Source organism: Brachycentrus maculatus, unplaced genomic scaffold (assembly GCF_059751285.1).
Source record: "Brachycentrus maculatus isolate JH-2025_06_01 unplaced genomic scaffold, ASM5975128v1 h1tg000326l, whole genome shotgun sequence".
Lineage (NCBI taxonomy): Eukaryota > Metazoa > Arthropoda > Insecta > Trichoptera > Brachycentridae > Brachycentrus > Brachycentrus maculatus.
The window spans coordinates 1,744,940-1,758,395 of record NW_028281075.1 but is presented as its reverse complement, the minus strand read 5'-3'; the positions used below and the strand labels follow the sequence as shown (position 1 = coordinate 1,758,395).

At 34.2% G+C, this 13,456-nt stretch overlaps 1 protein-coding gene across 12 annotated transcripts in view; it reads right to left on the bottom strand.

Moving 5' to 3' along the window:
* LOC148304239 (NAD kinase-like) overlaps positions 1-13,456 on the bottom strand; it is a 40,665-nt gene that overhangs the window by 15,938 nt on the left and 11,271 nt on the right. Inside the window, exon 1 of one of the 12 annotated variants that reach the window (XM_088268565.1) lies at positions 4,920-4,956. The exons of the other annotated variants lie outside the window; for them this stretch is intronic. The gene's annotated coding sequence lies outside the window, so the exon portion shown is untranslated. Of the gene's footprint in view, positions 1-4,919; positions 4,957-13,456 lie in introns of those variants that run through there. 12 annotated transcript variants of the gene reach the window in all.

Sequence of the window (13,456 nt, the reverse complement as noted above, 5' to 3'; positions counted from 1 at the left end):
AGATGAGAACACAACAAGCTTACAGAAACAATAACGGTGCAGGTTTAACATCAACAAATTATTTCAAACGCCTCTTCCTGTCATTTCATAGTTACTTGATGCCAACAGCTAATAACTGTCATTTTCCAAGTTTTGCCTGATGGCTGTTAATGTTTCATGTATTGAGATAATTGAATGATATTTTTTCATCGAATATTTGTAACTTGAAATGTTTATTTCATACGATATAGACAGTCATAACCTCCTCTTTTGACGGATACATTAACTTCAATCAAATATTAGTTTAGCCGTGCATAAATAGGTGTAAATCTTAAATAGATCAATAAAAAAGCAAATATACCAGAGGCAATCAACGAAATATTACACAAGTAAGCACGGATATAAATTATTATTGGAAATCTCGTGAAACATAACAAAATGAGCTGCATTCGGTATGGGTTTTTTGACACATGGGTCTTAAGTGCCAGTAACTTACTTGAGACCAGAATACAGGGGAGAGGAAAGGCATCATCTCTTTTCGTTAAAAATTTAACAGGATTCGTGAATACGTTTTTTAGTGAGCCACATATAAGTATATATTTAATTTCGCTCTTTTGAAGACATTTTTAGCGCCATATTTTTGCTAATAAATGTCTCAATATTTTAGTTATGTCACTTATTCGTTCTACATATTTTCTGCAATATCCGATTATGTTATAATCGCTAAAAAAAGTAAAAGTTGTTTTCTTGAAACGGGTGAAAGATGTAGATAGTGAATTGTTTGATCGTCCAAGTTCGTCACGCGTGAACCATTTTCCTAATTACTACACTAACGATATCATATATAACACACGCTAGACAAGAATAATTTTAATTTTAAAGAAAGTTTTTATGCTTTATTTTTTACATAATAATACTAGAATCCATTCGCCGTGATGATCGCCAACCTTCAGCGTTGAGTGACACAACAAAACGAAGATGATACTTAAATCACAAAACCTTCGGTGCATCGTGTATCGAATTTGTTACATTGCCAAAAGTTCGTGTTAAAACTAAAATAAAATCGCCAGAATGTCCCATCAGAGAAAGGGGGAAGGAATAAAAACAAATATCTTACTTCTTAGCACTTCTATCTGTCTCTTTGGGTTTATTATGCCCTGTAAAAGTCTTTAGAACGCCCACAGGAGGGCGTTATCGATCACTTTGAGAAATACTGATATATAGGAACAAATAAGTAAACTTTCTAAAATTAAACAACTTTGTTTTAAACACTTTTCACTAATACAATTTAACCTACCGGTTGCGACAGGAACCTTGTCATCATCAGGGTTTATTAAATTCTAAAACATTAAAAAACTCTAACAAAAAACTTCCCCACACTACGTAAAAAATCCTAAATCAAATAAGTAAACAATCTTTATTGTTTGTTAAAGATACTTAATTCTTCCAATAAGTCGGCGATCGATGCGACAGTACCCTAAATGAATAATTAAATAGAGGTGACATATCGCTCACTCCTTTCAAGAACGTCATAAATAAAAAAACTTGACTTTTCAGGAGAACGTTTTTAAAGTTTAAAAATATAATACAATGTATTAAAAATAAATATCAAGCCACTTACTGAACTTTTTACTGTGCAACAGATCTTTTTAGGTAAAACCTGAAGGTTTTATCTCCATTTGAAAAAAATTTAGTATATTTAAAAATATAATTAAACAATACATTTTCTTCAAAATGCAAAAACAACACTTTCTGCCCTGTAGCGGGTAAATATTAAGTTAAAAATATGCCGCTTTTGCTGGGATATAGTACATTTTCTGGGCATTCCAAAAACATGTACAACTGAAAATTGACGATTTTTGATTTATGGCGTTCTTGAAAGGAGTGAGCGATATCCACTTGTGAGTTACAAATGGAGACCATGATGAAAATACACAGTCGTCGTAAAATAGGGGTCAGTCGGGGTTAGACGGATTTAACCCCCCACTGGAAAAACAAGGGTGGGTCAGTCAAGCCCACACATCGTGTGCCGGGGTGTACGAGTAGGTTCGGGTAACATGCATGGTCTAAATTTATAAACGACAGCAACTTCTCGCTTTGCAATCGATTATTCTATTCTATACGCTGACATGACGCGATGTAATTAATTTCATGCAACATTTTGAGTGTGTCCAAATACTTGTTAACAAATCTGGATTATTATTATTAATTTTTTAAAAGAGAAACATTTGTGTTTTTATTATTCACACAAATATTTCAATTTCATACTATTTCTGTGAGCCTAAGCGGCTCATTATTAGAAATATGTATCAAATTGTGGTAGAGTGGATTCGAACCGAGAAACTCTGACTTAAGAGTCCGCGACACTAAACACGGGACCACAACCCGACACAATATCTTATTATCTCCAATTATAAGAGTTACTTTTCATATTGAAATATAAAAAATAATTCCTATAATTGGAGATAATCCAGATTTGTTAACAAGTATTTGGATACACTCAAAATGTTGGGACACACTCAACTGGTCAAATTATAAGCTAAAATAATAATATGAAAAGGATATTTTCTAGCGTTTCTCATGTATGTGATTATAATCCTGGATTCGGACCTCACATAAAAATGAAAGAGTTTCTGCTCAATAAAAAAGCTTCTTTTATCTCACCCATAGATGTCTCTAGTGAAATTCTAGTGATTCAAGCACTATGATTCAAAATGGAACCACATAGGTGCACAGAAGTTTCAAGAATTTGAGTAGTGTGCTTGTCAATCATGGGTGGAATTGGTGAATGCTACACATGTGCAAAGTGATCACTTAAACCAGTATATGATGGTCGTAAGTCCCGTAAATGCACGGACTTCCATATTCTTCTTCATCTTTGTTGAGATGTCAAAAAATAATAGTTCCATACACGCAATACGTAGAAGGATAAAATTAAGTCCAAAAGGAAGTCAGGAACTAACATCCTAATTTGCTAATCACTCGACAAATGCATGTCGCGTCTTCTTCGAAGTTACATTAAAATGGGTCGGTATAAGGAAGAATTGTGAATTTTTAGGATATGTTTTATACTAAGTAAATGTTTAAAAAAAAAGTAAAAACCGACGGAAAAACTGTTTTCCTTATTATTCATATTGCAACGTCACGATGAGGAACTGGAATTTAAATAAATTTTTACCTGGTGGTCGATTCTAAAGGAAAATTAACACTTGTTGAATGTTTTTCGAAGATACTTTGTGGCACATTTTATAAACTTTATAAAATAAAACAACTTTGTTTTAATCACTTTTTATTGGTACACTTTATCCAACTGGTTTCGACAAGAACCTTGTCATCATCAGGGTTTATGTACTAAATTCTAAAATATTGAATTACTCATAGTTAATTACCCTTCCCTTACCAAAAACTTCCACGCACTTCGTACACCATATGAAAATATAATTTAAAAAATATGATAAGTTTATAAATTACTGATTACTTCTATTACTGACCCTCATGCACGATCAATGATGCATAGGGCACTGTATCAAATTGACGCAATGTTAATTTGATCATTTATTACATATGAAGGCAATGTGAACAGTCCTTCGCCTCCGATACCATTCCAGGATGAGCAATCAATATATTTTGACCTTCCCGGTTATCAAACCCGGGACCCTAAGCATGGTAGCCAAATGTGCTAACCAATACACTATGGAGGCGGATATTACTGCCTACTTATTATTAAAAATGTTTTTTGGATACTTAGTTTCTTATATATGAAAAAGAAAAGTAAAACATAAATGGTGTTTTTTTTTTAATTTGAGATTTATGTCCGAAGATAATTTAGGGACCATAGCTCAGGTGAATTAATTGCCGTGCGTCGAAGGGTTAAATGTATTGCACATGACTCAACTGCAATACTTTAGCGAGAGTTTAAATGCTTAGTTTTTTTTCCGTTTTACCATACATTTCTTTTAATTTCATGCTCCCACGATACCCGACGTCTTCCCACGACACAGTCTCTGTGAAGCCATTTTTTCGATACCCCCAGTTTTCATTAAGTGATTCCGATTTTTAAAATGCGCAAAGCCATTCTAGATAGATTTATCTAATATACGGTTTTGATCATTATAATTTTTCTATAATTTTAAAATTCCAAGACAGATTCTCATGTTTTTCAACTATTACGATGTCAATATTTTTGTTTGTCCTTATTTTAATTACTAATTACAACTCAAAAACGAAACTTAAGGGTGTACACTCAAATATGCAATTCAGTACGCGAGATGTATCGGAACTTGATTTTTTTTCAGAACATATATTGAAAAAATATATTTCATCATTTAAACTCCGTACCTTTTAAAACCATATCTTCATTTGAAAAATGTATTATTTTTTCAACAACAAAAAACGGTGTTTTAAACGAAGAATCAATTACGTTAAATGTTACCTGGATTTAATGAAAATTATGTTGCGGGTTATCGATTATCCCCCCTTGACAAAAAATCGAGATTGGAGCGTTATAGTAAAAATGTAAAATAATATACAAATATTATTTATAATTAAAATATAACTATGTTTTAAAATCACTATAAATATTTATATAATAATAAAACCCTTACCCTCACCCCAATGGTGCATAGGGCACTGTGTCATATAAACGCAGTGTTATCTTGATCGTTTACACATGAAGGAAGGATGATCAGCCCTCCGCTTCAGGTACCAGTCCATGGTAATATTGAATAAATATTACAGTGTAAAAATCACTTATATTTATTTTACCCCCCTTGGGAATCGAACCCGGGACCTACAGAACGGTAGCCGAGCGTGCTGACCATTACACTACGGAGGCGGACAAATAAATATTTATAGTGATTTAAAAACAAAGTTATATTTTGATTATAAAATGGAAAATCACAAAGTTAGTGCTTCAAATATAAATTATAAATATTATTTACTTGCGCACTTTTCCGACACTTCGCCCATCAGGCTGAACGCTCTAGATACACTAGCGAAGTTCGATAAAACTAAATAATTTCGTATCAAAGCAATCATCAATTTGCATTGAATAGTTTGTACGGTATATTATGTAGGTAGGGAGTAATATTATGCGGTCGGGGTACAAAAAGCATAAGAATCATATCGAATACAGGGTGTTTTTGGTATTTATTTAAATGGTAGTTTGAGAGATTTTTGCGGTAAAAATACGCGGAGAAACAGTAAAAAAATCAAAAGGGGCTTTCTTTCCAAGAAAGTGCGTATGTTTTGTCAAAAAAAAACAAAAATGTAAGTAGAAACTTTGAATAATGACGCTGTTTAGATTCTTCTTTTTGAAAAAAAAGAGAAGAATAAAACAGGTAGCCTACATTTAATACAAGTGTTTTTTTTTATTATTAATAAATGTTTAGAGTGATACATTATATATTTTGTATATTAAAAATGTTTTTTTTGTGGTATGTTAATTTAACACTCTCCTCCTTATCATTCATAAATAAATAAATAGTTTTTGTATAAATGTCAGACCGTAGCAATTATTTAATATTACCCTGGACTGGTTCCTGAAGCGCAAGAGTGATCACCTTGCCTTCATGTAAGTAATGATCAAGATAACACTGCGTCAATTCGATGCAGTGCCCTATGCACCATTGGGTGCGGATAAGGGTTATAAGTAATAAGTAACAATTTCAATTTAATCTACATTTGACCTGATGATGGAATGATTATTCCGAAACCGATAATCACGAAGTAGTGTTTTTTTAAAAGTGGTATTACACAAAGTGAAGGATGAATAATAAGGAGTGTTTGATATATCATAATTTATCGACTGGCATGTACCTAAATACCATTAGATGCATTATGGTGGGGACTGACCGGAGCCATTTCGTCGTAACACGTTACGATGCGAGCATTCGTAAAGTCAGTACAGCGAGCCGAGCGCTCCATCCATAGTTTCGAATGCTCGCCGCGAGCGACGTAATGCTCCGGTCAGTTTCCACCACTAGATAGCAAGAACAATCTCAATAAATAAAAGTAGCAACGTTTGCAGATATGAGATTGAAAGAGAAGCATCGACGTACTTTAGACTCTATAATTAATAACAATTTTAATATTATTAATTATATCGGCCACACTGGATTATTCACCCTACGGATGAGATGTCAATTTTGAAGGTGTCTGAGCACTCATTGGTACCTTTTTTATGAAAGATTCACAAATCCCTCAACTGATGGCGTAACGATCGGCCATACTTCACGAATGTATCGAAAACCTTACCGGTATGCGGAAGGATTTTTTTTAAATTACCCAACGTCCAAGTGACTCTGAAATCTAGCTACGGCTTATGCAACACCGGTTATCATGACCCTATTCAGGCTTCAAATTTTTAAGTTTCATAGCCTATGCCTACTCGTGAGTGGATTTACTCTTAATGTGTAAAGTTACTATAATTTCATGTAATTCATGAGTGAAAATTCTAGGCAAAAACACTCGCTATGCGGAAGACCATTGCATATTTATACAGGTTTCAAAAATTGATGCAATATTTAATGTTCAATAATGGGCAGAATGGTGAACGTTACCCAAGTGTATAAAGTGATCGCTTAAGCGAGCCAAATGCCAGGTCGTTAGTCCTGCGATGCTCAGAATTCCATCTTCTTTCATAAAGAGGGAAGAAGGATACACGTTTCATATTGATTTGAGACACGTCTTTAATTTATACTAATATTCCAAAGTGTTCACATAAAAGTCATCAAAAACTAAACACTCTGTATACGTAGGTACCTGTATGTGTGCCTATGTACCATGTACATATGTAAGTAAGTTCACACAGTTGCACCAATAGCCGCACCACTAGAGGTCATGGTTAGCAAAAATGGTCGTTGAATAAAAAATATAAATAATCATATTTGTACAAGTACTCGTATGTTCATATTATACATTATTTTTTGAAAATGCGTTCTCGTACATCGAACCGCATCAAGGGTTATAGTTCATGTCGCCGATAGCGCACTCCAAACTGTGAACTGGATTTGAAATGAAAATGTGTAACTGATTTTGATTGTTTCGTCGTGGATAGTTAGTTATAATAATGTTACAATCATTACAGTTCTGTCGTTAAACGTAGCCTTTAAGGGTGAAGACTGACCGGAGCCATTTCGTCGTAACGTAACACGTTACGATGCGAGCATTCAGGCAGTCAGTACAGCGAGCCGAGCGCTCCATCCATAGTTTCGGATGCTCGCTGATGCTCCCCGCGAGCGATGTTACGACGTTACGTTACGGGGGAATGCTCCGGTCAGTCACCACCCTAAGATGATAATGTGATTCGTCGCTAAAAACACTTTTAGTGGTGCCATTTTCCAATGTCGAAATTCATCGTTCATTAGTTTTTACATTTCATAATGTCATAGTAATTTTACGTTAGTAACATATTTCAGGCGGGTGTTTTTTTTACGCCTATCATACATCGTTTTGTCGCACATTCTTCTGAGTGAACTGAAAATTGACGATTTTTGATATATGACGTTGTTGAAAGGAGTGAGCGATATGTAAATAATTACGCTTAGGTGATAATAAGTTTAAAATGTAATAAAATAAATTCGCTTACGTACCTCCTGGACTGCGTCATAGTGTGAGATGGCGGTATGAGTGGCGGTATGAGTGACTTCAGCATTTTAAGTACTGCGAGTCGGTTATTTTGACTAAATGGACATACGCACTGGTCACCACTTCACAATGAATAAATTTACAATATTATATTTGTTTTCCGCACATTCACACTGCTGCGAGTATTCGCCCCACCACTGTTAGGATGTGGAAAGCGTATCTTTCCGGTATAATAAAAAACAATACGAATTAATAATAATTCATGAATACATACTTCTTCGTATGGATACGAGTATATGTAGCCAGCAGAAGGGCTATCGACTATTATGAAATAATTAATAATTAAAAAATTATTAATTATTGTGCTTTGTGTTTTCTTTAATCATTATAAAATAATAAAATATGTACCATATATAAAATATTGATTAAAAAATAGGGGAGTTGTGCATTGGGTGCAATAACATTCTATGTCTTAAAAATGTTTAAAAAATCTCAAGAATCTTAAAAAAAGCGAAGGTAGTAGATAATTTAATTAAGCATTTTTTCTTCTTTATAATATTTTGATTCATAACGCGTGTATATCCAATATAATATTATCCATTCTACAGAGTGTTTATCTTGAAAGACGTGATAGGTGACAGGGGAGGTTATTGGAAACCCACATAACCATATATGGTATGATGTTTTGGAAAGTGCTACAGTTTTAAATACATCAGCATTATTTGATATTAAAACTTATGTATAACGTACGAGGATATCAGTGTAACCGCTCATTAGGCTTACATGGATATACAATACAAATGCCCGAGTGTGTGTTTGTTATATAAACTGTGATATGAATAAGTCTATCATATATAATATTTAGCATTTTTTCCCGCGCTTTCACACTTTTGAATATGCTTTATAAGCGCTACGAACACTTTTTGTATAGTAAAATATAATTCCCGGTCAAAAAACCTACTTATGACCTGCAAATAGCATAGATTGTAAAAGAAGCGCACAATTTAACTTTTACTTTGCGTCAACTAGTCTCCATTAACGAACAAATATAAAATTTAAAAAGTAACATCGTAAAATGGTTTTATTTTACTTAGACGGAATATAGCTCCAGAAAGTAAACACTAAATAAACCAATACCGCAAAATTACTTTGATTTCACCACCAACTAAAGTAAACTTTTGGAAAATCACACCGCTTTTCTTCAAAACTTAACACCGCTTAAAAATCACACAGGTCTCTAGAGATAAGTGAATAAAATGTCAAGACACAGTAACGAAATGGTCGGGTGCACTGCACATATTGAGATGCAACGAGTGACGTGATTAGCGATTTGTGATTAGGCTGTCGCGAGATAAAGGGCTGAAGTGACGCGGCCCGAGAGCCGCTCTAGTTCCCGCGCAGGGGGGGCGCCGGGTGGGGGCAGAGCCCCGGGCTCTTCTACAGTGCCGCTTCAATTATAACATGGCTAAAACGATAAGTTCTTAGCGAAACAAAATTATAAGCATTGCGAATCTTTCATAGCAGGAGTCCCTTAAAGATGAAATTGATTTAAAAAATATGTATTTTAGACATTCCTTTTTCAGGTTTTAATTATAAAATACTATTATAAATCGATCGATTTAAATAACGCTGTTGTTTGTGGCACTTATTGTATAGGATTTTCAACAGTGAATCAAGTTCGTACCCCGAGGTTCCACCGTAGTATTCATTACATCTTTACGTTAAGTCTTTATAAGCTCCCTTGAGGTAGTATTTTACGAAAATGGCGCTATACAAATTATCCAAATTATTATAATATTATTATTATTACATTATTAGAATACTCGAATGACTTTTTGCAGTACGCAATAAGCCCTAGCCCTAGACGGCCCTCAAATCGGTGCGTTAGTATAGTCGATGTGCTACCGAGGGCTCGCGAGTCGCTCGATCCAGTGTGTGGAGTCGCCTGATCACCTAGTGTCCTCGATAAGGAGTACCGAGCGCATTCTGCCCGCGGCTGGCTAGAGACAACTAGACAACTAGACCAAACTACCAAACTGCCTGCATTTGTCTCCAAGCACCTCCAACTGACTTTGGTACACTGTGTAACGTTTTTTGATTAGACAAAACTCTAAACAAAACTAATTGTGAATGTGATGAGACGTCATCAGAAGATGTCCCTCATTGAGTGTGGGTATGTCCAATTTTTAAATAGAAAGATTTAAATTGGAAACAGCATGTGCAAGAGAAGGTATGCAGTTGACAAAAGTTGATGAGGCAATAGGACATAAGGATCTTGGTACACCGTGTAACGTTTTTTTACTAGACAAAACTGTATTTGTAAATGTAATGAGATGTCATCACAAAATGTCCCTCATTTAGTGTAGGTATGCCCATTTAAAAAAATAAAAAAAAATATTTAAGCAGAAAGCATAATGTGCAAAAGAAGGTATGCAGTTGGCAAAAATTGATGAGGCATTAGGACATAAAGATCTTGGTATACCGTGTAATGTTTTTTTGATGATTAGTTTGTAAATTTGACAAATCTCTATTAGTGAAGGTGATGAGACGTCATCACAATATGTCTTTTATTGGCAGAAGATAATCAAAATTTATTATCTTTTGCCAAACGTTTTAGGCCATTCGCAAAATAGAGTCTAAGCGCCTAAGGCCCTCGAAGGGGCACCGCAATGTCAGGGGACACCTCTGTTAATAATACTCGAGATCAGTCAATGATAGCCGATAGTGTTCTGAATGAAGTGAATAATAATTCTCGCCAGAGCATGTGGAATCGAATAGGTACTTCGCAACTACAGCTCCACGCCGTATAAGGACCGAGTTGGTGGTGATCGCTTTTTGCAGCACAAGAGTAGTGAAATTCATTCCATAAAAGGAGATCTTTCTGCAGCAACTAATCAACCGCAAGAGGTAATTATTACGCTTTGCCATATTCGATAGACCTTTTATGACCGTGACATTGTATCAGTTTGCGCACTTTCAGAAAAATGTATTTAATATATTTAAAAAAAACACACAGCTCGAACTAATAACCGACAGAGGAACAAAATATTTTATTTTTTATATTTTTTATTATTTGTGTTTTTACTATTAACAAAAATACTTCAATTTTGTATTATTTCTGTGAACTTAAGCGGCTCATTATTATAAATAGGTATCAATTTGTGGTAGCGTGGATTCGAACCTAGAAACTCTAACTCAAGAGTCCGCGACACTAACCACGGGACAAAAACGGGACGGGGGAAAAAAATTCAAGGGTATGTGATGCTCATTCAAACACATTTTCTGCATTTTATGGGTTTCAAGTAATATACTAAGAAACGTTTAAAAATGGGTCCACCACCGGGACACTAGGACCAGATACAACCTGACCAGTGTCAGACATTCCGAACATACCAAAATACCTGACATTCTACAAATACCGAACAGGTACTTTTAGGAATTTGTACATCATAAAACAGGTATAATAACAACGCCCCATACATTAAGAAAAACGCTAATAATCACGAATTTTACAAAGGAATTTTAATGGGCAACATGCGATATTTTTTTGAACGTTTTTAGGTCTTAAGAGTTAAAACAGTCTTTACCTCAAATCGCTCACTCCTTTCAAGAACGTCATAAATAAAATAAAAAAGCTTGATTTTTCAGGAGAACGTTTTTAAAGTTCAAATATATAATACAATGTATTAAAAATAAATATCAAGCCAATTATTGAACTTTTTACTGTGCAACAGATCTTTTTTGGTAAAACCTGAAGGTTTTTTTCTCCATTTCAAAAATATTTAGTATATTTAAAAATAATAATTAAACAATACCTTTTCTTCAAAATGCAAAAACAACACTTTCTGCCCTATAGTGGGTAAATATTAAGTTGAAAATATGCCTCTTTTACTGGGATATAGTACATTTTCTGGGCATTTCGAAAACATGCATAACTGAAAATTGACGATTTTTGATTTATGACGTTCTTGAAAGGAGTGAGCGAAATGACTTCTATACACAGTGGCGTGCAGAGTTTTTAATCAAGGTAGGCAGTAGGGTTGGGTAAGGATAAGGCATAGTAGGCACTGGTCATGTTTCTATATGATATAGTAAGTATCATTTATAAATATAACAAAAAGTTTTAAAAATAATGAAAAAAATAGTTGCCGGTTTCATAATTGGATATTCTTTACTGCGATCTTATTCCAATGATTAGCTAAAAATAACAGCTATGTATTTTTTTTAAATCCAAAAAAAAAATTTGCTCCGGCAGTCACTTTGTGGTAAAATCTATCCATTTTTAATTTAAGTTTTACTTAGTAAATACCACTATTTCTTAAAATCTATTGTGACACGTGTTTCGATGCATTCCGCATCGTTTTCAAACACCGTATACGGTTTTTTGACATCTCATCAAAGATGAAGAAGAATATGGACGTCTGGGCATTTACACGTGTGTAAAGTGATCACTTGAACCAGCCTATGACGTTCGTCAGCCCCGTAAATGCCCAGACTTCCATATTCTTCTTCATCTTTGATGAGATGTCAAAAAATAATATTAAAAAAAAAACTAACTAACCATCATGCTACTTCTCCGCAGGGGTAGGCACAGAGAAAAGAACGTCACGCCAATCTGTCTTTGCACATAAATCTCCGCCTCTTCCATATTCATGCATCTCGTCATACATATCGCTGGTTAAATGGCAAAGGGTTTACAACGCAAAAAAAATACTTAAACTCTTTATTCCAAAAATGGTTTCTAATTCGTCAACATTTTCATATTTGAAAAAGACACCCATGATTCTAGCGTAAGAAATGTCCAAATCATTTACTATCATTGGTGTCTTTTTCGAATGTGAAAATGTTGACGATTTAGATACCATTTTTGGAATAAAAAGTTTAATTTTTTTCCTTTGGCATTTAATCAGCGATATATTACACGCCGATTATTCCAACTGCTGTGCTTTCAAGTATTTGGAATACTTGATCATGCTTCTATTACCAACCACATTAGCCCCATAAATTTGTTTTACGATCCTTTCTTCACATAAATAAACACAAATTAAGTTACAAAGTATTTGTATTGTCCGTTTGTAGTAGGTACGTGCGTTTATAATCGTGTCTAGGTTAAGAAAACCCTTTGAAATTACTGCTCTGATCGGTGTCTACTATAATATACAGTGAGCTTTTCCAGGATTTTTATTACAAAGCCGTTATCTACGCAGCGTAGACAAATTTAACATTAATCTGGACTAATATTTCTAACAATTATGACATTATTAAATCAAATGTAGCTTTGTATTGACAGTTATTTTTTGGAGTACCTATTTAACGAAAAGAATTTAGATAAAATGTATTTCTACGGTGGTATGGACATGTGGAGCGAATGGATAACGAGAGAATGACTAAGAAAATATATGTGGCGAATGTGAGAGGGAAAACAGAACGAAGACGACCGAAAAAGACTTGGCACGATCAGATCAATCAGAACCTAAAATCTGGTGGTGTCAAAAGTCTGCGTAATCGGAGGGCATGTATGACTATATGTATGGATGTGAAGGAGGCGAGGAGAGTATGTCAGGACAGAAGAGTGTGGCGTTCCATCCTTTCTGCCTACTCCTGCGTAGAAACGGCGTGATGGTAGTAGTAGTAGTAGTATCAGATTACATAAAAATCTGAAGAAATTAATACTGTATATGTTGTAAACACATTCGCAATATCAACGAAACACCTATTTAAAATTATACAAATGTAACTAAACAGCTAGTATACAAAAGATATTATAGTTTTTCTTTAAAATAAAATTGCATAAAATCAAATACCTATATACTGCATAAATACATAAATACTTAAATTGGATACTTTTTTTTCTTATGGGGGTAAAGTTTGGGTTAGGTTAGGATAACAT